The following is a 13441-nucleotide window of genomic DNA, read 5'->3' as shown; positions in this document are numbered from 1 at the left end:
CCACCATAGAAACTGTCTCTTGGATTCAATGGTGTCTTATTAGTATAAGGATGTGTGCTTAAAGAAGAGGCCAATGCTGGATTGGATTTTAACACTTGACGAAATTCACATTCCCACATTTCATGTACTTTATATCCCATGGATCGTAATAACTTCATTTTACGCTGTGTTCTCTCGTAGCGATAGTTCATTGTTTCTTCGGAGTTCTCATAAATTGGCTGATCACGGCCTGTAGGGACACATAGAGGACAGGCATGAATTCTGCACCCTTGAAACTCATACACATGTTCCTCTTTAGTGTCAGGATCTTTGTAGTAGCCGTCCAGATGAAAACCAGCAACATAAACTTCTTTTCCTCTCGCAGCATGCAGAATTGAATGACCCTCTTTTTCCTCCATGTAGGCAAGCAACTGCAAAGCAATCCGTGACTGATTGTTTCTGTGACGGTATCCTCGTGCAGGGAGAATGCTAATAGTATTGGGTTTTAAAAAATTTCGTCGAAATACTAAATTGCACGCACTCGCCAAAGTGATAGCCTCCAGGAGAGGATTGACGTGAGTTTCTTGTTCAAAAGTGGTCATAAAAGATATACAAGCCATTCGAAGTATGTTGACGTCCTGGACACAATAGTTCACCAATTCTTCTTGGAAAATAAACGTATCGTTCTGGTGTTCGTTGTACCATGTCATGATTTTTTCTCGTTCATCCACTTTCATTTCATCTGCACCATAATAATGGATGTCCGGTAATTTTCCCACATACGTTTGATTTGCAGCCGTATTAAAAAAGTGTGGAAAATATCCTTTGGTCGCTGGTAAATGGATAATTTACTTAAAGCCATTGGCATGAAATTTAAGGAATCAATAAACGATAAGTGATTCACTTTCATGCTTAAAATTTTTGCTCCGTTCAAGATCAAAGTAGGTTTCAATTCATGTTCTTCCACTAAAGATTTAAGAATAAAATGACCATTATATCCCTTAGAGTTATGTGCCAAAGATACAATAAGCTTGATGTTGGGTCGTGGTTGACGTAAATACGCAAGAAAGGCATTGATCGGATTATCTTGAAAAATATGTTCCCGCTGTCCACAAACTTCACACGGATGATGTATATCCTCATCTTGAACACAGTTGTAACAGACTTGTTGGGCCACCAGTAAATTGGGCTTATGAATGAATGTGTCTTCATCAAAGAAAGTATCATGTGTGGCTTCGATATCATAGAAGACAATCATAGCCTTCTTGGCATGTAACACTGATGGAACTCCAGGCTTTAATTGAGTCGTATCAGGCTTCATGTAGCATTGGTGAGTAGACGTAACGTGTTTATGACACACATTACAAAAATAATCTGTACAATCATGTTTTCTTTCCCCTGTACGGACAAACGAATAAATGCGTCGACATTTGGAACACTGTTTCACCATCTTGCATATTGGTTGACCTTTATGATATGGTACAGTCAGATGATTTGTATAGCATGTTTCACCATAAAATTCACGATTACATTCTGGACATTGTTTCTCCGTATTGGTCTTACTGCATGGCGGTTTCTGCAAACATTTCTCACACATGGCCGAACAGTTCTTAACGTGTCTATTAAGATGATCATATTTTTGTGGCATGCAGCACAATAGTACTTAGTAGAAAAAACAGACGTTAATGATGTGATGATGTCATAATGTGAATTGATACACATTAAATTGATTGGAATCTTGTCTTCGCCACCCGGCCCTTCATACAGAATATCTTCTCCGGAAAAGCTTGTGTATACGGTAAGTCTATAATTTGTCAAGTAGCGTTGCAAATGTCGCAATTCTTCCACGGATCCCCCATGGTCTAAATTCACTGAGGATCGAGACAAAAGTTCATGTACGTCAGGGATAACGACACACTTGCTCTGGTTGTAATATTGTCTGTACAGTTTCTTATTTGTATCCTTATATTTCTTTAGGCCAATAGCAATCACAATTGAATAGGCCAAACATTTCTTGTCGGTGTTTTTTACACGTAAAATGCCAGTCTTGCGTTTTAGTAACTCGTCGTTTAATAAAAGACCTCGACGCATTCTTCCAAACCCACGGGGCACATCCACATGATGAAAATGTACAATGAACGGTTCGTTCATGAGAAAACTATCCTTACCTTGAAGTAGGCGATCAAAGGAAGCCCATAAAGTTTCCAGTGTCAAATTACTTGCACGCCGAAAAGATAAATAAAACGGTTTGTTCTTCTTAACGTGAGATAAAATCGATAATCCAGCCATCGATAATTCGTCGACATTTTCCAGTAAGTAATCCAACATCTGTTGAAAGGAGGTCTGAACCCACTCAACAATATCGGTGTCACTGGTCGGAGCATTAATTTGAATTTCCAGCATTCGTCCTTCAAGATTAAAACGCCGATAATGTCTATTGATTTCTCGCAAGACAGTAAAGCCAGAAGTAGCCATATTCAAATAGGAAAAAGGTAAGGTAAAACAAAAAAGGAATGGCAAAGAAAACAAATATCTAAAACGAGAGAGAAAAAAAGCACGAATTAAAATTGAATTCAGAGATTGCTAACACGTTTAACGGTATCAAAATGACTACACGATCAATCCTAAAAAGAATTATCATATCTCAAACAGTTCTACTGTTAAAAATTTTTATTGTCGTCATACTGGAAATCAAAACCGGGACCAACTTCTACATGTAACTGACCTAACTTTCTGTAGTGATAAAAAGAATGAATGAAATTGTTTTTCTAACTGTGCTGAGAGAATCATTGTAGTAAGCATTCTTTCTCCTCACACTGAACTTTAAAACGAATCACGAACATGAAACGAAAACAAAAATCTCATGCGCTTGCTTTTCTCGAGCTAAGGCAAGAAAGACTCGAATTCGTTTCTCGGCGGGAGATCAGATCCCACATTAAACTCTAGGTCCACGTCTCACGTTGTAGGGAACAAAATCGTGCGTAGTTTCTTTTTTACGTTAATGGTAACTTTCAGAAAACTGAGCTAAGTGGTTAGCGTTACGCAAGTCTGGCCCGGGTTCAACACCCAGTATGCGCTTAGATTCAACATTAAGCTGTATTCCTAGCCCCACTACTGAAGGGACGCTAAACCAAAAATCAACAAATGTCTCGTTCTTACTTCTAATGTGTGAGATGTGGCCCGGGTTCAACACCCAGTATGTGCTCAAATTCAACATTAAGCTGTATTCCTAGCTTCATTGCTGAAGGGACGCTAAAACCAAAATCAATAAATTTCTTGTGCTTACTTCTAATGTGTAGGATTCCCGGTCAAGTAAGTGAGGGTTCTTCTTCCATTTGCTAAAATATTTCATGCTAAAATAAAACAGTGATAACAATGTTATCCTCATGCGAAGGCACTCCATTGATATTAGGAAAACGCGGTTGATACTTACCTCAAATTCAAGGAACGGAGCAAAGTCACGCTGTCACTAGAGGTACACCTTCGTTCATTCACGATCTTCGTGGAAGTAGGACTTGAAAATGAAATTAAGAATTTTATTTAAGTCTGAAATGTGTTCAACTATAAAGTGACATCACTATCAGTCAATCATAAACGAGGAAATTAATAAATGAAATCACGGAGAACCAATGAAAAACACAGCTTTCATCATGTATCATGAGCCGAAACGTGATGTAAGAAACACTCTGATTGGTTGTGACATTATTCACGTTTTTCTCCTTACACATCAATCGTTACGATCATCTAGTATCGCAATTTTGATCATGACATCATACCGTTGACTCGTTAGTTTCTTACGACATTCAAACTAACACATCTAAAATGTGATTCATTTACCTTAAACTTGATTGGAAAATGTAACATTCATCGATATGTTATGAAACTGTCTTTGACATGAATCTAAAGTTGAGCCTTAAAAGTCCGTCAGCTGAGAAAAATGCTGATGTAGTATAAGCAGATTCTGCAATTTCACAATAACAAACTTCTATGCGTAATAACGAGCAGAAATGTGTAATGTAACATAATCTAATGTAACATGTTCTTTTCATACGCAAAACTGCTCGCACAGAAGAGGCATGGAGACTCAGCGCTTATTTCTGATGTGTGAGGTCTCTGCTTCAATCCGCAAGCAAGTAAGTTTATGATGTTTTCTCATTTCATCATTTCTCATCATCGGCGGGGACATTAAATTCAACATTTCCTAAACTAGCACCAAGAATTGAACTCGGGGACGATTGCAATGTATCCATGTTCACTCCTGAAGCGGAACAAAATGGATCACAAAGTACTTATCAAATTTAAGGGAATAATTTAAATACGTCTCCATATAACGTAATAAGGCTCCAAAGGAAACGATGACTCCCAAATTTAAAAGTAAACCATTGTACTCTATTATATAACGAAAATGTCTCGTGAAATATAATAGGATAAACTAAAAAAAACCTTCTGAAATTGATATTTTTATACTCATCAAAGGGAACGAGGTCCCTCTCGTCACGTGGATCAAGGTGATCTTACGTGTTTTGAGTGATTCCTGCCCCTGAGTAAACATAAGCAAAAATTTCAATAGGTAATGCAATCCCTGGCCAAAATATCTCTAACTCATTCGCTATGGTCCATGTGAGGGGGTCCCAAAAGTGAAATAGGGTCACCCCGACGTCAAACAAACACATTACCTCAAACCAAATACCTCTACTTCATTCGCACCAGTAAGGGAGGTGGTGGCTCAATGGTAGAGCGTTCACCTCTGCTGTATGGGGTCCATGGTTCAAACACCGCGAAAGTAATTTTGTGGTGGGCAACATTATGCTCCAGTTTCCTCCCACATTTTCATTCCTTTCTCATCGTCACCGTCTCATTTAGCCTAATCGTGGGACGTAAAACTAAAGATTTCATTTGCACCAGTGTTAGTTCATGTCATCAAAGGGATAACAACCAAAAATCAAGTATTCCCCCCAAAGTTCAGCAGCGAAAATAGAACCTACTAATTAACGTGAAATCCGAACCGCATGAGCTCCTGCCGGGAATCGAACCCTGGTCTCCCATGTTAAAGACGTATACGCTAACCGGTTAGCCACGGAGGAACTCCAAAGTTTTCGAGTTTCATGTTAATACTAATACTAATTTATACTATTACTGGAGTCTACTAATTCATAATGTAATAGGTCATCAAGAAAGAGATCAAACCTTGTTTTGGTTTTTTTATACCCATAAAAGGAAACGAAACAAGCCATCATAAGCTCCAAGCTAAAAATCCCAGTTTAGTGACGTCAAACGAACATATTAGCTCGAACCAACTACCTCGAACCTAACCGGCATAAGCGTGTGACGTAAAACTAAAGATTTCATTTGCATCCGTGTTAGTCCATCTCATCAAAGATATAACAATCTCCAAATTTTATGCCATAAAAGGGAACAAAAGCATTCGTAAACCTGTACTATTTCATAACTTAATGAATCATCAAGACCATATTTTTAGTAATTTTAAAGAATCATCATGACCACTGATCCAATACTCCCAATTCAATGACGTCATAGCATGGCCAAGGTACCTCTGACTCAATCGTACCATCGTGCATGGCCCCTGAATAAGCATAAGCAAAATTTCAATAGGTGACGTAATCCCGGGCTAAAGCATCCCTGATTCATTCACTATGGCACATGGGGACCCAAAATTGGATAATCGAGAGTTAGGCAGAGTGGGGCAAATACTACTACTCCCTTCATCTCCACAACCCCGAAAACCATGGATTCCAAACAAATATCGCTCATTTTCGATTATTTGTACGTCATTTCCCCAGTGACCCCTCGCCTAGCGATGGTAGGGGTATCTGACCTCCCCTGAGGCTGAAACGCTATCTTGATTTTCACCATTCTCCGTGACCCCGAAAACTAAGAATTCGACACTAATACCAGTCATTTTCGATTATTTGTATATGTCATCCCCCTGTGACCCTCTTGGGGATGATAGGTATATCTCAGCCCTACAACATTTTTTCCTGGTTATAAGTAATATGTGTGCCGAATTTCGTTAAAATTGCTCCGGGCGTTCCGAGTTATGCTAGACAATATATAGATACATACAGACACACCTACATACAATATTTTTTTTACATATCATCCTCCTGTGACCCTCCTAGGAATGAAAGGGGTATCTTTCGCCCATAATGTTTGTTTCCTCGCTGTAAGTAATATGTGTACCAAGTTTGGTTAAAATTTGCCGAGGCATTCGAGAGTTATGCTCGAACATAACACAAAGATACACACACACAGACATACATACATACATACACCGTACATCTTTTATATATATATATATATATAGATAATGCCTTAACAAGTTTGATGCTTTTAATTTACGTACAGTACAACCTCGTTTATCCGGCCCTCGTTCACCCGGATCTTTGTATAATCCAAACCGGATTTGTAGAAACTTCTTAAAATTTAATGTTTCCAGGGATAATAATTTTTAACTATGATAGCAAGAACGTAACCATAAGTACGACAAACATTTTCTTTTTGTTTTGATTCAATGTACAGTTCGTGTATAGATTTAACAATAAATTATGGTAATACTGTGCATAAAATGCTTCTTATCAAGTTTTAGAAAGCTTTACTCACAAGACGTTGAAGTAAATTGACTCAGGATTTGTTTTGCTTATTATCCATATTATCAGGATTATTCTGATTTTCGATTTTCCAGATTGCCTTTGGTTCCAGTTACTCTGGATAAACGTGGATGTACTGTATACAAAAAAAGACAAGGTATGAACGTATGTAGACCCTATATGTATGGGTGTATATGTTCTAGCATAACTCTGGAACGCCTTGAGCAATTTCAACCAAACTTGGTACACGTATTACTTACAGTGAGGAAACAAACATTATGGGCGAAAGATACCCTTTTCATCCCTAGGAGGTCACAGGAGGATGATATGTTAAAAATAATGTATGTAGGTGTGTCTGTATGTATCTATATATTGTCTAGCATAACTCTGGAACGTGCGGAGCAATTTTAACGAAACTTGGTGCACATATTACTTATAACCAGGAAAAATGTTGTAGGGGTGAGATACATCCCGAAGAGGGTCACAGGGGGATGACATATGCAAATAATCGAAAATGACTGGTATTAGTGTCGAATTCTTAGTTTTCGGGGTCACGGAGGCGAATGGTGACTCCCAATGCCATTACCGTAAAATATAGCCCCCACTGGTATGGGAAGTGAGGGGGAGTTAAAAATAAAAAGTCACAGTGAGTATGACATGAACAAAGAATAGATTCAGTCGAGATAAACCGGGTAATCAATTGTTGAAATGAGCATTATATGGGGAGTTGGGGGATTCAAATATTTTTCACGAACTTCGTCATACTGTGTAAAGAACTAGCATTTTAGTTTATCTATATATATATATATATATATATATATATATATATACAGGGTGGGCCATTTTAATTAATCCACGGAAATATCTGAAAAATGATAAAACATAGAAGAAACGTTTCAAGTACACGTTATATATTGCTAAGGGGGAAAACCAATTCCGCCAAAAGTACCCCTCCTCGCCCCCCCTAAATGGGGGTAACGGGGAGTAACTTTGAAATGTCAAATGGGAACATGGGTCGAGTAATACCTCGTTCGTAAGGTATTGGAAAACTAAGTAACGCTGTACCAAAAGATGTTTCATATTGTGCAGCAGTTTCAAAATGGCCGCCATGATATGGTTCGGAAACTCCAGTACCCGTAGTATAAAAACCATGGAAATTAAATGAATGTAACAAAATTGAAATACGTAAATATCATAGGGCATATCGAATGATGTAATCCCTGTGATCCCAATGGCCTCCCTGAAGGGGTCTTGTGGGCTAACTTCAAAATTTCAATGTCCGACCGGACAACGGTTCGGGCGTACGCTTGACCTACCCAATGCTGTTTGGAAGGCAGACTTCATGCATACAGAATTGGTGCACTAAGTTAACGCGGATGGCCACAGTTACATTTTGATTAACTATTAGCATTCATGTCATATTGTGAGCTTGAGGGACGAAACGGTGTGTACGTATATCCCCCGAAATGCTTTCTGAATAACCAGTACGCATTGCATAAAAGTTTCTCTTTTTTTAGTCACTACAGCTTCATCCTTACAAACAAATGTTTCAACTACACCATACCTATTTGTAAGGTTAGCCTTAATTTACGAATTAAAGTAGAGTTCTCGTTTGAACTTTCACTTTACTTTCCACCCCACTCACATACAGAGCGCAGGGAAAGATTATTTTGCAGGACTTGGATTTCTCTCTATACGTTATGGCAATTTTACTCTAATATTTTTATCTCTGTTGTATTATTCTGGAGCCTTGGAACGCCTCCGTGGTTTTCCTATTTAATTTTCGTTATTTTCATTTATGTTTAACCGTATTCATACTATGGGCACTAGACGTTTTCTTAGACACAGTCACCATGTCTTTGCGATCATTTTGAAAACGGTGTCTCATGTCGAAAATTTTCTTACAGAAGCTGTTTGATATTAATTTGTCTATGTAACGTGATGTTACTCGCTTCAAGCTGCTATTTGAAATTTTCAAGTTGGCCCCGGATACCTTTCAGTTGGCCCTTGGAGTCACCCCGACAACACCTCTCGATGTGCCTTACGTCAGTTAGCTACTCCAGTTTTTCTTTTGTTGATTTATCTCCAATCGTTTTCATACTACGGGTACTAAACCTTTTCTCTGACACGGATACTATGTTTCGGCAGCCTTTTGAGAACACTGCCATTTCACATCAATCGTTTTCTCCTGCAATATGTTAGATTTTGCAAGATTTATCGAACGAGGTACCACTCGACTCATGTTACTATTTGAAATTTTGAAGTTAGCCCCCAAGACCCCTTTAGGGAGGCCACTGGGATCACAGGGACCACACCGTTCGATATGCCCTATGATATTTACGTATTTTAATTTTGTTCCATTCATTTACCTTCCATGGTTTTCACACTACGGGTACTGGAGTTTCCGAACCATATCATGCAGGCATTTTGAAACCGGTGCACAATATGGAACATCTTTTGGTACAGCGTTACTTAGTTTTCCAAGACCTTTCGAACGAGGTATTACTCGACCCATGTTACCATTTGACATTTCAAAGTTACCCCCCGTTACCCCCATTTAGGGGGGGCGGGGAGGGGTACTTTTGGCGGAATTGGTTTTCCCCCTTAGCAATATATAACGTGTACTTGAAACATTTCTTCTATGTTTTATCATTTTTCAGATATTTCCGTGGATTAATTAAAATGGCCCACCCTGTATATATATATATATATATATATATATATATATATATATATATATATATATATATATAGTGAAACTTGTATAAAATGGAAGGCGATGGGTCTCAATTTTACTCGAAGGAATAACAGCGATAAGAACTGTGAGGAGTTTCCGTTTTATTCAAGTTCCGGTTTCTACAAGTTTCACTGCATATATATATATAATCATAGTCAACCATTGTCAATACGCTGCTGGATGAAGGTCTTTCCAACTCTTTTCCACAACAGCCTATCTTCCATTTCCACTTCCTCTTTTAAATGGCTTGTAGTAGGTGAATACACTTGAATCACTTGTAGTGTATATCTCTGGGAGAGTTTGACTACAAGCCTTGCTACACGACTAGATATACTATCTACCTCAAGGACCTTGTTTCTCAATTTTTCGTTGATAAGAAATCCCACTCCGCCGGTCTTGCCACATTCTGATCCTCTGTAGTAGAATAAGTATCCGTTCTTCAGTTCGATTAATTCTTCTCCTTTCCTTCTTACTTCGCTCAATCCGACGATGTCCCAGTTGACTTTCTGCAGCTGCTCTTCCAGCTCCTGGAATCTTGCTTCTAATGCCAGGGATCTTGCATTGTATGTAGCAATGGTTAGTTTTAAATGGCAACCTAGTCAGTAACTCCAAAAGTTCTTATTACCCTCTGCCTGCATGTGATTCTGAACATTGCCGGAGAGCGGAGCGGAGCGGAGAATACATAAGACCCGTTCCACTCCTATTTGAACCTCATTTTTTAAGGGTGAACTCGTTCTCTTTTATGAGCATATTTTCCAACGCTTACGAACACATAGAAAATAATACATAAGACTACGAAACATGGCAAGGGTGAACTCGTTCTCTTTTATGAGCATATTTTCCAACCCCTATTTTAACATAGCAGAAATTACGAACACATAGAAGATAATACTTAAAACTACGAAACACGGCAAGGGTATAACAGTATGGATTGGCTTGGATTTTTAAACCAACCCTCGTATTTCCCCAGCGTCAATTCTTAGAAATATAATGCAATCAGCTAACAGTTGGAGGAGAACAATACTCAAGAATTTTCACCCAAAAGGTACCTCACATTTCCAGACAGTCCTGCTTCCTCCCGTCAGCCCATATTTGGAGGAAAAATTTAGCTACTCTCGTTGTAAACGCCCACGCACAAGTCCTCATGACGATGACAGATCTTTACGTGACAACGTGAAAATTATCAATAATCATCAGTTCCACAACTTATTGGAACTATCAGTGTTTTAATGTGATTTCTATTAACTTTTGAACCATTCATTATATATTATTAACAATATAATAACGCAAAAACTTAATGTTTTCTACGAACTATATTTTAGTTTGTCAGTGTATTCTTGCGCCGCTAACTGGCAACTATGCGACGCAGGAAGAGAACAGAGAGAGGACATTCATTCCTTTCCAAGATGTGAAGTGCGAAAGTGTGTTAGTAGTTTTCACACAAATAAAATCTTCTAAGAACTCTCAAAAGAGAGAGTATTATTCTTTCCAAAAGGTGAAAATTAGAATATTTTACAATGTCAAGCTAGCCCAACGTACTGAACTTCCATTTTCAAAAATTAATCTGCATCAAGTACGAGTGTAATCAACAGGAAGAATGTAATGAATTCATACTACGTAAATCCTGATAGTCTAATGTTCAAAGGATAGTTTTCTCGCCGCCTAATGGAAACAAATATGTTCTGTGAACTTTATACAGCGATCGAAGTGAAGTTTCTGTAGTGAACTGCATAGCCACTAACCGATTCATCACTTTCGTTCGGTCGAAATTTCGCGTATTATTTCGCTTACGCATCGGTTTGTATGTCGCAGTGATTGGGCCATCTTTTCGTTTAAGTGAAATCTTGTGTTTGTGTTCTCATATGTTTGTAAGTGTTTTATATTCAGTGAAGTTTAAAGTAAAATATAAATGTTTCGCAAATATTTTCTTTTTTAATATGCAGTGAAAATAATATCAATAATTTCAAAGTGTGTAATCCATATTATCTCTTTCTCAGCAAATGGAGAATATTACTTTTTAATAGTGTACATGGCTTAGAGTAGAACCAAACAGGTAAGGTACTTTTAAGCAGTGGAGAACAAACATTACTTTCGTCTCTCACTATCCATCTGGCGTGAATCATGCATGGCTGCCCCACTTGTACTTCTTTTACAGGTACCGACCAGTGTATCTTGGAGCTGACGCAACAGCGATAGTGGGTATACGGCTTATGCCTCTGATACGTTTAACGCCCGAATCCTAGGACCGTGGGAGTGAGACTATTAGTTTATTTGCCAGTTCCTTATTGGATCTATTAGTCTTTCACAAATGAATGATGTTCTTAAGAAGACTCTAAAAGAGATCCAAGGTTCGAATCCCAATATTATTATATCTGGCTTTCGTCACAGGAACAGACCTCATATCTAACGCTTCGAACACGGACATCCGGAACCCGAACCCAGGACCGCACTCCTCTTATATCTGACGCACCGAACAAAGACAGATGTTTTAGTGGGGAGAAAGCGAATTTTTGAACTTCACTGTTTTGTATTCAATGCCCGTGTAAGGATTTTGTGTTGTGTTTTGTAGTATAATATTTTACAATGTCAACTAACGAAATGGAAACACTGCTTGAAGCAGTACAAAAATTGTCCGCAGATTTAGCTAACACTAACCAAGTGATAAAAGATAATCATAATGAGTTAGTCAAACAAGGTAATAGTGTAAAAGCAGAAATTATAGAGTTACGGGAAAAACATGAATTTTCAACTCAGGAACTTACGAATTGTATACACAGAGTAGAAGCTGAGTGCAATGCCTTTAAAGTTGAAATTAAAGTTGAAATTGAAAATTTGAAACATGAAGTTAGGGATTTTAAGGCAGAAGTAAATGATCGTTTCAACGAAATGAAAATTCAAACGAACAATCAGCTGAGCGAAACACGTAGCGAGTTGTCATTAGCTATCCAGCAGGTTGAAGCCCAAAATTGTAGTTCACTAACTCAAGTGAAGCATGATCTTCAACAAATTTCTAACACGTATGAGTGTAAAATCGTAGACCTTGAGGAGAAAATACGTAGCAATCGAAATTCATTGGTAGACATTGAAAGTAAAATTCAAGCTCACCAAGCACAGGTAGTCCAGTGCATGCAAAAGGTAACTCTAAATGAAAGTAGTGTAAACAATTGCGGCATGGAAGTTGATCGGATTAATCAATCGTTACTTTTTCTCAAAAATACTGTAGATCGTTGTAACAACAGTGTAGTAGAATTAACAAATGATAGGGAAAAAGAATCAAAACAGTATGTTCAAATCCAGAGTACTGTTTTGGAGGTTAAAAATGAAATTGGTAACCTCAAACAAGAACTGCAAATGTTACAAGCTCAACTAACCTTGACGCAAAAACAAATTTTGAACTTGCATGTGGAATCTAGACCTAGTAGCATTGCTAATACTCGTAGTGTAACTAATTCACTATACAGTAGTGTAGCTAACACCTCATCAACTCGAAGTTCCACTAGTCGTAGTAGCAGTAGCGGCACTAACACAAGTTATGAATCTAATAGCAAACCAAAATCTAAAAGTAAAAATCGTAGTCGCATTCATCACAGAAAACCAGTTCAGATTACGAATGCTAGGGCCATTAAGCGTAGTGATATTGAATCGTTTGAAAAGTTCTTAGGACACGAAAGTGAAATTACAGCTTCAAACTTCTTGGAACTGTTTGAGAAAAATGTTAAATTAATGCAAATTCCTGAAGAGCAGTATTTAGATATTTTAGATTTTTTGATGCAAGGATCTTCTAAATCTTGGTTCCTTACTCGTAAACCTGACTTTAAATCATATAGTGATTTCGTTTGTGCTTTCAAGCAACAGTTCGAATCTCCGCAAGTTGTAGCTGGCAAAATGTCAGTATTGCAATCCAAAAGGTACGACCCCAAAGCCGACGGTATAGTTTACCAATTCGTAGCAGATCGCTACCATAAGATTCGAGAATTGAATGAAAACGTTAGTGAAGCTTTTATTTTGAATACAATTAAGTTGTTATTGCCTAATTATTTTCAGAAACAATTGGTTTTGTTACCATCCTTGGATTTGCAAACTATGTTAAATGTTGTTCAAAATCTTGAAACATTGT

This window comes from Thermobia domestica, chromosome 13 (genome assembly GCF_964235325.1).
Source record: "Thermobia domestica chromosome 13, izTheDome1.hap1.1, whole genome shotgun sequence".
NCBI lineage: Eukaryota > Metazoa > Arthropoda > Insecta > Zygentoma > Lepismatidae > Thermobia > Thermobia domestica.
Note: the sequence above shows the minus strand (reverse complement) of the source record.